This window comes from Macrobrachium rosenbergii, chromosome 2, assembly GCF_040412425.1.
Source record: "Macrobrachium rosenbergii isolate ZJJX-2024 chromosome 2, ASM4041242v1, whole genome shotgun sequence".
NCBI classification, from domain to species: Eukaryota; Metazoa; Arthropoda; class Malacostraca; order Decapoda; family Palaemonidae; genus Macrobrachium; species Macrobrachium rosenbergii.
Genome location: NC_089742.1, coordinates 70,845,962 through 70,859,836, shown reverse-complemented (window position 1 = coordinate 70,859,836; position 13,875 = coordinate 70,845,962). Strand labels below are relative to the sequence as shown.

The 13,875-nt window shown below is 42.3% G+C and overlaps 1 protein-coding gene across 13 annotated transcripts in view; it reads right to left on the bottom strand.

Moving 5' to 3' along the window:
* The window catches only part of LOC136848194 (uncharacterized protein F13E9.13, mitochondrial), a 122,502-nt gene extending 109,824 nt beyond the window's left edge, over positions 1-12,678 (bottom strand). For 2 of the 13 annotated variants that reach the window (XR_010855976.1, XM_067120561.1), the window contains exon 1: positions 12,320-12,474. The gene's annotated coding sequence lies outside the window, so the exon portion shown is untranslated. Of the gene's footprint in view, positions 1-11,666; positions 11,805-11,941; positions 12,044-12,090; positions 12,116-12,319; positions 12,475-12,536 lie in introns of those variants that run through there. The other 11 variants (XM_067120516.1, XM_067120591.1, XM_067120509.1 and 8 more) reach the window with 9 other exon arrangements.
* Positions 12,679-13,875: the final 1,197 nt, after the last annotated feature.

Here is a 13,875-nt window from a genome sequence, read left to right as displayed (position 1 = left end):
ACATAGCTAACATTTCTAACTAGCACAGCAGCTTTTTTTAAAATTCACGGTAGCGCTTCTTCTGTTTTGTATAGGTGATAGGCCCCGCCCACTATTGGGGAACACAGGAAACAATCTGGCAGGTAAGCCAATTTGTTTGTGCCCTTATGTCCATAAGATGGGAGGAAGGCGGGCTCTGGCTTTGTAATTACTTGGTAAGTATATATGCAACATTATTTTATTATGAAAATATCATTTTCATATAAGCAACTTACCAAGTAATTACATAGCTGAATCCCACATTGAATGGAGATGGGTTACATGGACATATTCTACTCCAAAACATTAAGGCATGGTAATGACTGTGAAATATAAAATTTGCCAGCGTTGAATGTAATGCTTGTTGTTTTCTTGCCCGTGGCGGCATGGCTGTTGAGCCGTGGATCGCCTTTACTTACGTGGGAGCTTTGCAATGGAGGAAAAAAACACCACAACCTCTCCACTAAGACTGGTGGATACTCCAGGTACATTGTAACCCCAAGCTCCCCAAAACTAGAAAACCCTACACCAAGGCGAACATAGTAGGAGAAAAAAAGTGCTTCCTATAATTCCTCACCCAATACCATACCAGCCACTGATAATGGTCCCAAGGAATTGCAGTTATCACAGTTTCCACTTCCTTCAAATAGTGGGAAGTGAAAATATACCTGTACTTCCAGTACGTCAACTGAATAATGGAAGTCAGGGACATATTATGCCTGAGAGCCAAAGAGGTCGATACCGCTCTCATATCATGAGCTTTCACTTCAAAATTTGGCAAAACATCCTTCTGGATCTGGGAGTGTGCCTCTGAAATAAAATCTCGCAGGAAGAATGACAAGGTGTTCTTAGAGAGAGGACGAGAAGGGTTCTTAACCAAACACCAGAGGTTACTGGATGGACCCCTGATATTTTCTGTCCTATTCAGATAGTATCTAAGAGCTCTGACTGGACAGAGTTCTCTCTCTTCTTCCTCATGACTGAGAACATCCACTAAATTCTTAACGGTAAATGTACGATGCCAGGGCTTGGACAGGTCCTCATTTTTGGCCAAAAAGCCTAGAGTGAAGGAGCAAACCACATCTCCTTGGGAAAAACCTATCCTTTTATCAATGGCTTGAATTTCAGTAATATGTTTAGCTGTGGCTAATGCAAGGAGGAAGTGTTTTGCAAGTGAGATTCCTAAGGGAAGCAGAATGAAGGGGTTCAAAAGCTGGACCGGTCAGCCATTTCAGGACCACATCCAGATTTCAGGAGACTAAATTGTCCTTTCTCTGTTTTGTCGCATTGAAGGACTTAAGCAGGTACTGTAGTTAATATCTGAAATTGACAAAAGATCCAAGCCTCTACGTTTAAATACTAAGCTAAGCCTAGTGAGATACCCTTTAATGGTGGAGGAAGACAAATTCCTAGAGTTCCTCAGATAAAGGAGGAAATCAACAATCTGCATTACAGAGGTCCCACAAGAAGAGACATTGTGGTTGTGGCGCCAACGACAGAAAACTGCCCACTTGGCCTGGTAGATGAGGCTAGAAGATTTTCACCTGCATTGTGCAATAGCCTCTGCAGCTCCCCTTGAAAAACCTTTGCTCAGACAAGCTTGCAGACATTCTGAAGCCTGTCAGGGTAAGAGCAGACAATCCTTGATGGTGTCTTCTGAAGAGGGGTTGTCTGAGTAAAGACGGTTTTCGGGGAAGGAGTCCTGGATAATCTACCAGTAGCTGAAGAAGGCCTGGGGACCACTCCCTCAGGGGCCAAAACAGGTCTATGAGTATCACAGCTACATTGTAATGTGACTGAAACTTGTTTAACACCTCCCTGACCATGCTGAAGGGTGAAAAAGCTTACAGATCCAGATTGGACCAATCTTGCAACATGGCGTCTGTTGCCCATGCAAGAGGGTCTGGGGCTGGAGAGCAGATTAGTAGGTGATGGTTCTTGGAGGTGGCAAACAGGTCTATCTTTGGCCTACCCCACAGCTCCGAAAGATCCAGACAAACCAAGGGACCCAGGGTCCACTCAATGGGAAGGACCTGATTCTAACGGCTTAGCTCTTCTGCCATAACATCCAACTTCTAGATAAATCAGGTAACCAAAGTCACTCGATTTTGTTTCGCCCACAGGAATAGATCTCTTGCTGCCTGGCAGAGAGAAAAGGAATGAGTGCCACCTTGTTTTCAGATATATGCTAAGGCTGTAGTACTGTCTGCATGTACCACTACCATCTTGTTGCAGACCATGGACGAAAAACTCTGAAGGCCTAGCTGAACTGCTTTCAGTTCTCTCACATTTATATGTAAGCTTTGCTGATCCGGGGTCCTTGTACAAGGTACTTTCCAATTCCCCGCTGTTTTTTTCCTGTCCCAGTTGGCCTTCATATAAAACTGGACAACTCTCATATGAAATCTGCCTAATCTGACAAACATCTCTATGGATGCCCAAGTCCCCAGTAGGCTCATCCACTGTTGAGCCGAGCAAGATGAAAGGGCTGGAAAACTCTGGACCATCTGGAGGCAGCTGGAAATGCTCTTGGGAGACAGAAAAGCCTGAAAAATCTGAGAGTTCAGAGTCATCCCCAAACAGAGGATCTCTTGCGATGGGTTCAACAGAGACTTTTGGAGATTGATAAGAATGCCCAGTTCCTGGGTGAGAAGAAGGATCTTGTGTGATTTTGCGTAAGTCCTTCATGCACTTTTCCTTCGACAGGGACCGAAGTAGCCAGTCCTCCAGCTAAAAGCTGACACTGATCCCTGTTAGGTGGAGCCATTTCGAGAGAGGAGCCAGGAATCGAGTAAATACTTGAGAGGCCATAGAAAGGCCAAAGCAAGGGACCTGAAACTGATATAACTTGTCCTGGAAGATGAACCTTAGATATTTCCTGCAGGCAGGATGAATCGGAATGTGGAAGTATACATCCTACATGTCTAGGGTTATCATCCAGTCGTTCTGGTGAATGGATGAAAGGACTGAATGGCTTGTTTCCATTTTGAATTTTGTCTTCAAGACGAAATGATTGAGGGCACTCACATCAAGGACTGGTCTCCAGGTCGCCGATGCTTTCAGTACAACAAAGAGTCGGTTGTAAAAACCCCGTGCTGGTGTTCTCGACTTCCTCTATGGCCCTCTCGTGGATGAGAGAGGAAACTTCCTCCAGAGGGCCTAATGTGTCTCGGAGCCTATCGAGTATGCTGTCAGTGTGATGGGAGAAGTGACTAACGGGGGGGGGGCTCTCCAGGAACAGAATGACGCAGCCCTCCTTCAAAATTTTGACGATCCAAGGTTCCGCTTCTCATATCAGCCACTTTTCCCAAAACTCCAGAAGTCTGGCTCCTACGGGTGAATGAAGGACTTCCTTCTCACTTTTTAGGCACTGTCTTGGCAGAGCTATTCTTAACGGACTTGGCATGAATCGGACACTTGCATGGATTCTGAACTGTGGTCTATGTCTACCTTTGCGTAAGGTCTGCTGCTGGAGGGGTGAGGAAGTCCTGGCTTGAAAGGCAGATGAATCTTTGGCATGCTTAGAAAACTGGGCCAACAATCTTGCATAGATTTTATCTGTAGATCTGACGCAATTCCCTTCACTGTGTCCTAAGGGAAGAGGTGCTGCTGGTCCAGAGGCGAGAAAACAGAGCCAACTTCTGAGACTGGGTGACTCCCTTAGAAGTAAAGGAGCACCAAGAGCTCTCTTTTCTTTAGAACACCCAAGGTAAATAGAGAGGAAAACTCTAGAGAACCATCTCTAATGGCTTTGTTAGCACAGGACAAAACCCCGAGCCAGTCCAAGGCAATATCTCTCACTAGATCCTGGCAGTCCTCTATTTCTTAGCCAGGGTGCCCACTGTCTAGTCCAGAAAGCTAAGGACTTCAAAAACCTTGAAAATGTCTTTAACTAGATGGTTAGTTCCGCAGAAGAAAACATTATCTTTGTAGAATGGCGAGAAGAGTCGATGAGACCAGAGAAGTCCTCTTGGGAGGAGGCAGCGACTCCCAAAGAAGGAGCTTTGCCGGTCACATAAGAAAAGTACCTCCTGTGTATCAAGCGAGAGGTAGGACAAGCGAAAGACGTTTTGCCTTGCTCCCTTTTGGCCGAAAGCCAGTCTCTCATCTCCTTGAAGGACTTCCTAGGGGATAAAGAAAGTACCATCTTAGGGAGTCTGGTCCTTTCAGCTGGTTGACTTCTCCTGAAAAAGGTCGAAGCAAGGGAGACTGGGGCAGCTGGGGCAAAAAAGGGGAAAATTTGCCAAAAAATACCACAACAAAGCTGCACATGGCGAGGGAGGCGCAGGTTCTTGGTCAACCTCTTCCTCTTCTGAGGAGACTGGGGACAGGATACAATCCTGAGAGGTCTTGGGAGCAGAGGGAGCTTTCTTTAATGAGTCCATGGTTTGGGCTAACTACCTCTTAATTGGCGCCAGAGTTGGCTCATCATGATTCAAAGGCAAAGGCGAAGGAGACTGTGGTCTCTCAGCAGACTGAAGAGGTGAAGAGTGCCTGGGAGTGGGCACTTGGCACTCAGAAGCAAGATGCAGGTTCTCAGGAGCTGGCGCTGGGTGCTCGGGAAGTGGCACCAGACGTTTGGCTTGTGAGTCGTCACTGGACTGCTTGGGAGCCAGGTGAGGGTGCTCAGCTGTTGGGCACTCAGGTGAGAAGGCCTCCGGACTGTCCCATGTAGACAAAAGTGGATGTTGATGGATAGTGGCAGCGACAGAAGGGTCCACAGCATAACTACAAGAAGGCTGGGGACTGGTACTAGACTTCTTATACCGCTTAATAAGGAGTGGATCTGGACGACAACCAACATCCTCAGAAGGGCGCTTAAAAAGTCAGGAAGAGTCTAGGTACTGTTTGTGGCGCCTCCTGTCTGCACTGTAGTCATCGGAAGAGCTTGAAGATAATTGATGCATCTCCAAAGTCATACCTTTCCAATGGCTGTCTGCCAACACCTGGGATTGTGCAACAGGAGCAGCTGAAATGGCGACTACCCGTGGGCAAACACCAATGGCCTCCCTTAGACTTCCGGTATATCTTCTCCCAGGTTCAAGGGAGCAGGACAGTGACCTTTGTCTAGGAGAACCGTCGGGATGGATAGCCACCTCCTCCACTTGCACTGAATTCTCACTCATCACTTTCTCCACAAACACTTTATCCATTATGACTTTCAGTGACTCTCCTAACTCTGCCACTGTACTTACTACCTGGTTAATTTTCTTATCAAACCTGGATTCAAGACCGGTGATGGCATCAGGGTTGGAAGCAAGGAGCCAGGCATGGGAGTAGGAGGTTGAACAGCAGGAGGGCAAGGAATACTGTAGGAGAAACAGTCGCAATAGGAGCAGTAGGGAGAGCAATAGGACTAACCTGTGAACTAGGTTTAGGTGTAGCTTCTAAACTTAAGGGAATGCCTCTCGACTCTAGAAGCTGCTTCCCTCTTCCTATCTGCCTTCACTGCAATAGCGAATACTGGTAGTCTCTAGTTCTCAGCGACCCGGCTTTAAGGGGCTTGTCTAGCGACGAAAATCGGTGCACTGATATGTGGTGATTTCCACTTATTGGCGCTGATACTTGGGTATTGGTGATCGCTGATTTTTGGTTATCTGCGATTTTCGTTTATCATCACACCTTCAGAATGGAACCCCCGCTGATAACTGGGGATTGCTTGTGCTCAAACTGCTAGAATCAGACATAATTCAGCAAAAAACTAGGGAACTACTCAGAAAAACGACAACCTATCAAAAGCTTGCTGGCTACCGAAACAAAGTAATTATACTTCACCAAAATTCATTAAGACAACTGAAAAACCAGCAAAAAAGCTGCTGCAAATGGCGCCAATGTGTACACCAGAGCCACAGCTTGTCACCTACACTAAACAGAAGCGCTACCGTGAATTTTAAAAAAAGTTGCTGCAAGAGTTAGAAATGTTATCTGTGCAATTACTTGGTAAGCTGCTCATATGAAAATACTAATTATGAAAACTGAAAAGACTTATTACAAATTAAACTCACTTGATGCAGCAATAATTTGCAACACAACAAGCTTAAAAGAAGGTCTCCTTCTGAATTATACATACTGTAATACTCCCCACTGAATTCAGAGCTACTATTGTTTACACACAGTTTAATCAATTCAACTAAGGTATTATTAGAGAATGACATAAGATGTCTGCTATCTACAACAGATAAATACTGTATCCTGATGTCTGCTATCTACAGTAAATTAAAACTAACAAATTTTCAATAGGTACTTCATTATATAATGATACTACATTGAAACTCAAAAAGTCAGAAATCAATATTAATCTGCATTGTACATTACCTAATCTTTATTCATTTTGCCTACATTAGTCTACTGCCCAACTCTGTTAGCTCTTGCCAAAACTGTACAACTGTTCACTTTGCTGGACAAATTGTAAGCTCATTTGGGCTAATTACAGCAAAAAGTCAGAAAAAAGGGTGTTCCTAAACACCACCTTCTTGTACTTGCCAGTATGTGTTTGTTATTACGTACTGGCCTTTGAGGTTGGGTCCTGCATAGGTAATACCTCATGACTCACTGAGCATAAAAGCATCCTATCCAGTTCACCACCAAGATAGTCCTAGAGAGAGGGAGCCAAAAAAGCTTTATCTCTTATCAGGAACTGACAGGTTCTGGGTTTTCACCATAAACCAAGGAACAAATGCACTCACCAACACACTTCATGAAGGCTAAGGCTAGCAGGAAGACAGTCTTAAGTGTGAGATTTCTGTCTGATGTCTACCCCACCGGGGCTCATACAGCACTGAGTCAGGCTGCAGAGAACATGAGTTATGCTTCAATGGTCGAAGCACCCAAGAAGGACAAAAGTACTCGAAGGACAACTCCACTGAGGCAGATATTCTTGCCCACCTATGCATCTACTTTGCCAACTGATATAGGTGACGGGAAATCATCTACCCCTGTCTGTTGACATAAGCCACTATGGTCATATTGTTACTCATCAAGACTGTATTACAGAGTGCCCCATTACAAAATCTTGGAATGATTGTAGGGCTAGCAGTGACACTTGAATTTCCAAAATTTTGATGTACATATGAGGGTCATCCTCTGTCCACATGCCTGTGGAGTAAAGGCTGCTCAGGCTTGTGCCTCACCCTTCCAACGCATCTAAAAACAAAAGCAATTCTGGATGCAGGGAGTTCAAGGGAACTCCCATAAGGAGGTTCCTGCTGCCTAACCACCATGCAAGATCCTTCCTTATCGTCCTGTTCAAGGACCCAAGCTGGGAAGGGAGGATGCTCGAGGGTGATGAATGTCATTTAAGTTGCCACTAACAAGAATGTAGGTGGAGTCACCCATGCAGGAAGAGCCTCTTCAGGGGCAAGAGGTGACCAAGGGTTAAATGCCAAGCCATGTTGAATATTTCTGCTTCAACCAAAAATTACACTGACACTTCCCTGAGCTTGCTTACAGGAGAATGTGAGGGAAAGATTCTCTGTTGCTGTGTCTAGGCATGCCCAGATATTTTGACTGGTGCTTGGGCATGAGTTCTTACTCTTCCTAGTTTATCACAAGCCCAAGTTTGTGACAAAATGCAAGGAGACAAGGAGACTGTCTCTGGCCTGGAATAACTGTGCCTCTGAGGATGCCTGAATCAGCCAATCGTCCAGGTACCATGGCAAGCATAATATCCTGTGAATGGTGCCAAGCTGACACAGATGTGAACACATGTATGAACACTTAGGCGCATGTTGTCAGTCTGAAGCACTGATCTTTGAGCTAAAGACAGACGTCACAGAAAAAGCTGAGGTACTTCCTGGAGTAGTGATGGATAGGCACCTGACAGTACATATCCTTCAGACTCACAACTGCATGAAGTAATCCTCTTTGATGGAATCAAACACAGAACATGATGTTTCCATCATGAGCAGAGTCTGTAAAACAAATTCATTCAACAGAATCATATCAATACAGGCAGTCCTCGGTTAACAGCATTCCAGTTTTACGGCACTTGGTTAAAGACGCCGTTAACCAGTTTTTCAGCAATGGTAGGTGATTTTTGGCATCGGTAAAGGGTTTATCAGCATCGGTAAAGGGTTTATCAGCATCAGTAAGTGGTTTATCGGCAACGATAAGTGGCTTATTGGCACTTACGATACCATAAACACTATTTATTACCATAGTTATCAGCGATTTTCGGTTAGCGGTGCTCAGCCAGGAGCAGAACCCCTGCCATTAACCAGGGACTACCTGTGCCTGGTTTCCAGCTGCCATGCACCTTTTCCACCTAGAAGAGTCGACTATAAAAGTCTGAAGACTGTTCATCTATAACTTTCAGCATATTCTTTTCCAACACACCCTTACTTCTGCTAACAAGCTCATCTTTACTCTTCATAAAATATAAAGAGGAAATTAAGACCAATTTGGTCTGCTGAGCCAAAATTTATCAAGAAATGAATGCTGACATAAGTAGACTATGTATCTTTGTGCAAGTCAAACTTCCTCTGGTGTGTCAATGGCAAGAAAATAGCTTGCTTTATTGCTGGGTACCAGGGAACCTCCTAATGAATAGAGCCACAGCAGTCAAAACTACTGCCTCACCTCCTGAGTGAATCCTAGAATATGCTCTAACAACAACATGGGTTCAACCCAGGCAGTGGTTACTTCCCAAGGTCACTAAGCTCACGGAGAGCCAAAAAACCTCTCTGTTCAATCTCTGTCTAAAGGAGCTCTGAGAGAGGAAAAACCCTCAGGTTCTAACAAATTTCCTACATCAAGTGCCAGATTTTTTCCAAAAAGAGAAGCTAACACACAAATCTGCACTGATTAGCACTTTTGGATTATGGATGTGAACACTCAGACCTTGTGTTACCAACCACTCAATTACTATTTTAAGGTACGGTACTCTCATAATCACTGTCCACAATACTGTAATCTTTTGTATGATAACTCTAGGTTGACTTGTAACCATTTAAATTGTAGTCCACATCTCGTAGACTTCATACGACCAGTCAAAACCAAACTAGAAGCTACTGATAAGCTGTCATGTGTGCTATTGTGCAAGTGCAGAGCAGTAGCCTTGGATGATTCAGAACACCCCAAGCATCTGCAAAATCATGTGCATGCAGGTTGGCAAAACATTTATATGTAGTAATGCAACAGCCTTTTGCACATGAACCCTCTATTGCACACACAGTTTCAGGTGGGCAGTTACCAAGAGCAGCAAGATGGCCTCACTTGATGGCAGCTGACAAAAAAGCACTCTGTAATGGAAAATGAGTGGGGTCTTTTCCACTCAACCTGCTACCATCAGTTAACTACCTTGATACAAAGTTTCAAGAAGTGATTTTAACTTGTGCTGAGGAATACTAAATAAAAGTAGGCTTGTGTTTCCATAGGAACAAATGAATCAACATGCTGAACTTTTTACCCACATGACAAAGATTTTTTACAAGTACCTTCATTAAGCAGATCTAGGCTGCATCTCATCTCTACTGTATATAACCTACAGCCAGTGTCAAATAAATAAAGCAAACTGTACAAGGCAGCATATGGCTCAAAAAGTGCGTTACTACACTGGCCAATGACTTGTTTCTAATGTTAATAAAACACTCATTCTTAAGTATCCTTGACTATCAGCTTCTTATTTAACAAATTTATTTGTGATAAGGTACTAATCTACCACCTTCATACCTATACCTCTCTTGGACCAAGCCAGAGAATGAACAGGTCAGGCAGGGAGAGGAGGACAGCCCAGACAGAAGTTGTTATAGTAGATCAACATTGTCAGTGACGGATTATTTCTGCCCCCAACATCTGGAGGCCATCTTTTTGGCCTTCGTCCTTTTCTTGCCACTTCTTCCATTGCAAAGACCAGCCAACACTCTCCTAACAGGAAGCGACAGGGCTACGCTTCCTACCATTCAGAAAGAACTTAACTTTAAGGACCTAACAGGTGAGGATCTACAGACAAGAAGGACATAAAGCAGCAACACAATCTCTAATGTTCAGCACAACTATGTAGTTCACTTTTTTTTTTTACATCCATGATGTAAACATAAACAAAACACCATATACACAGCAAACATAAAAAAAAGCTTCAATTTGTCAGCTAGCAAGAATACAGCAACATGTCTTTCCTCAACAATGGTCAAAGGAAAATGTTGGCTTAAGTCAGGTGAGTGGGGGAATGCATCCCATTCACCAACCTACCACCAATTAACCAACTCGGTACCATGTTTCAACAAGTTTCCAGCTCACAATGGGAAATACTCCAACATAAAAGGCAATGATTTGTAATTCCTTAGGAACAAAAGAGAAGCAGGAACAAGGGGCATCAAGAGTGATGGTGATATGCACTGTCTAAGTTGGAGAAACATCTGCAAAAGCAGTGGTGTCCACTGAGACCAATGTAGGTGAGGAAATTTTGGTTGAATCATTCAGCGTCATCTAGATGCCTTCAAGTTGTTGTTGCAGAAAAAGAAGTGGATTGCTGTGTGGTCAGTGCATACCCTCCTAGAACTGGAGAACTGGAGAGTGGCCAGGTACAATCCAAATCACAGAGGCAAGGGTGTATGGCGATGTGTTGCTAAGTGGATGATGTCAGCACCTTCCTCAATTTCCTCTCCCTTGAAAAGTATTTCCACTTGGCAGGACCAAGCAAGACACTCCACACAGTTCAGGGATGAGGTGATCTGACCTCAGAGAATAGAAAGAACTATGGTCACTGTTTACAAAAGGCATGAACCTTGTACACACATTTCCACACACTCAATAACTTTGCTCATCATTCTTACAAGCAGGAGAATCTTCAGGTATTATCATTCTTAGAAGTCATAACTGTAAGCTACAACAAACAAGACAGTTATGACAGTTTAAAGAAAGGTGACACTGTTAGTCAGGTGAGTAGAAGGGTAACCAACCCTCACTCACTTGCTGCTAGTTAACTACTGTACCTTGTTAACATACTTGGTAATTCTATATATTAGCTCCGCACCTGTTTTTACCTTTTCAACTGGTTTTTTCTACACTTTTATGGGTTCTGATACTGGCGGTGCATCTGTTTGTTGTCGGCCAAATGGAATGTCCTTCGCCGTGTTTAGTACTGGCCTGGGGGTACCAATATGTTAACAAGTTATTGCACTTGCCAGACGGGATATGAACCATTCAAAACAGACGTACCGGTGCTCTGGCTTGTGAAGATCGCGTATGGAAACCCTTGTTGGATGGACTTCAGGGGTTAATTACAATCGAGAGCCAAAAATTAAAGGTAAATTCATAATTAGCATCCAAAAAACTGTAGAAAAAGTTAAGTTAAAGGCAGTCGCCGCCGCGGAGCTACTATATAGTTCGGTAAAATTTCATAAGTTGCCAATATAAAATAATACCACGTAAAGTAGGGGTGTTTACTAGTTACAATTTTGCCATATTAGTTATGGAGGGGCGGGGGGTTGGTATTGACATACCTTATAAGTCATAATTTGATATAGAGCTCTTTTAAATAATGTAGGTTACAATTTCATATCGTGTATTGGCAACTTATAAAACAATACCTATAGTTCTACCACAACCTTGAATAGATAGACCAGCCATAGCCACAGGTAATTGCAAGAGGATGTTAGACCCTCCTTCTAGTCTACTGGAATAGGCCTACACAAACAAATCATATTTACATGCAGACAAGACAGGCAGGATAATCCTGGTACCAATGGATTCTTGCTAAATACAGTCATATATATGTATGTGCGAAAAAGTCCTCAGCCTATTGGATACATGAACAAGTGGACAGAAATGGCTTTATATAAATATTCTAGATCGGCCTAACCTACGCCGATCTAGACTATTTTTATTTGGCCGCTCCTGTCCACTAATTAACTTAGGTTAATTGAGTTCAAAACAGTGAACGGATGAATGTTAACCGACAAAATCTAAAATGTCCTTTTCCTACGTTTTAATGCGTGTTTTGAATGTTCTAACCTAGTACCCTAATCTAGGATACTAGTTCATCACGCTAGCGAATGATGTTAGTTCGGAATCATGTCCATAAACTTTCCTTAATCTGAATGAGAACTTTTAGTGGGATTAAGGTATCTGTACTTCACTCGTTTTGTGATTTCCCCAGCCCTAAAAACCAGCTTTCCCACTGTGGTCCCCCAACTGTAGGATCTATGAGTAAGGTCTATCTCTTATAGTACTTATTTGCTAACGAAACGAATGTCAGAATCGTTCAAAGCACTTATCATAAGATAAGGAAATATCATTTTTATGTCCTAACCGCAATAACGGTTTAAAGTAAACTATCAATATATGTTTTGGTATTTTTTACCTTATTGTTGTACTGAACACTATGAAGAAAATGGTATGCGTAGGTTAAATGAAGTGCTGTTATATTGACGTAAAATGTGGGAGTTGTTCACTGAAAATTTAGATACAAATCTTCCATCTACTACTCTGTGTTTTACTTGGGGCTGACAGAGTGACCAAATGGTTGTTGGGTATAAATTTACAATATATAGTATTGTTTAAAATACGTCATTGCCTACCTGTGTCATCAAAGCTGAAATTTTCGCAAAAAATTACAAGTGAACAAGGTTCTGAAAACCCGGGTTTATCAGATTATAATCAATGAATGAATGATAGAAAGTTATCTCGAAATGATAATCAAATACTTCGGAAAATAGATTAACTTCCCTCAAATTCTAAAATAATTGTTTTAATTTGAAACGAAAATTAATAGTTAGAAGTTTAACATTGAACCTTAATGAATTTGAAACCCAAGAAATTCGAGGAATCGAGGAACAGGAGTATATTTACACATGGACTTCTCCAACACAACACGTATTTGAACTTTGCCCTTGGCAACTGCTGCTAAGTGATATGGTCAAGTTATTATACGAGTTCACGTGTACACATACAAAGTACCAAAGTGTTAAATTAATTGGGAGAAAGGAACGACTTCACTAAGTGCAATAAAACCAGAGTTCAGCCCTCTACGTACAAAATACATATGTATAAGGTACAGAGGGTCAAATCAGCCTTAATTGGGGGCAACGAGTTAATGACTGTAGTCTCTGCCTCCAAGTGCAGTTTCGTGATTTCAGCCAGGATTAATCCTGCATTCAGCCTCTATATATTACTCCTATATAGTGCTTAAATGGTTGGCTAACTTCGTTGTAGTACTTATAATAATGTTATCATATTTTTAAACAATTATTTCAAGATTAGTACTGTCGTCTGTGTGCACTTTATGTAACTAAATTTGTTTTTATATAACTGACCGTATCACTATAGTCCGCACTGATAGGTAGATCTGATGTCTCGAGACTGTCCTCGACTAAAACGCATTATGTCTTGTTTTAAGGGACTTAATAAATAACAGCGTATCAGTGTAGGGGAGAAGTACACAATCTCCCTAATACAATAGCTCATAACTTTTACAATACTGGCAGTGAAATACAACGTGATAAAGAAAATAAATTTCAGTAAAAATCGAATTTCTCTCCGAGCGTTTTTCAAAGTGATCCAAAAATAAATGACCATATAAACATTACATGTGTAATCATGGTAACTTATATATCTGTTAAGAATAGACTGTGTTAATGGCCATATGAATGTTTACAATCGGATGAATATAAGTGAATATGATTTGTCCCTTGATGAAGAAACGCATAATTACCAAGGACAGAAGACTTGGGTTCAATGGTAAGATTGAGACAAAAAAAAAAAAAAGACGAAAAGAGGACATATGGTGAAATTTAAAAAGGTTCCCTGAAGGTTTCAGTGATCAAGAACTTGCTGGTTTTGATTTTTAATTTCTTAAAGAAAATGTTAACAATTTAATTCCCGCGTTTCCTGAAACGCAGAATCAGATAATTAATGAAC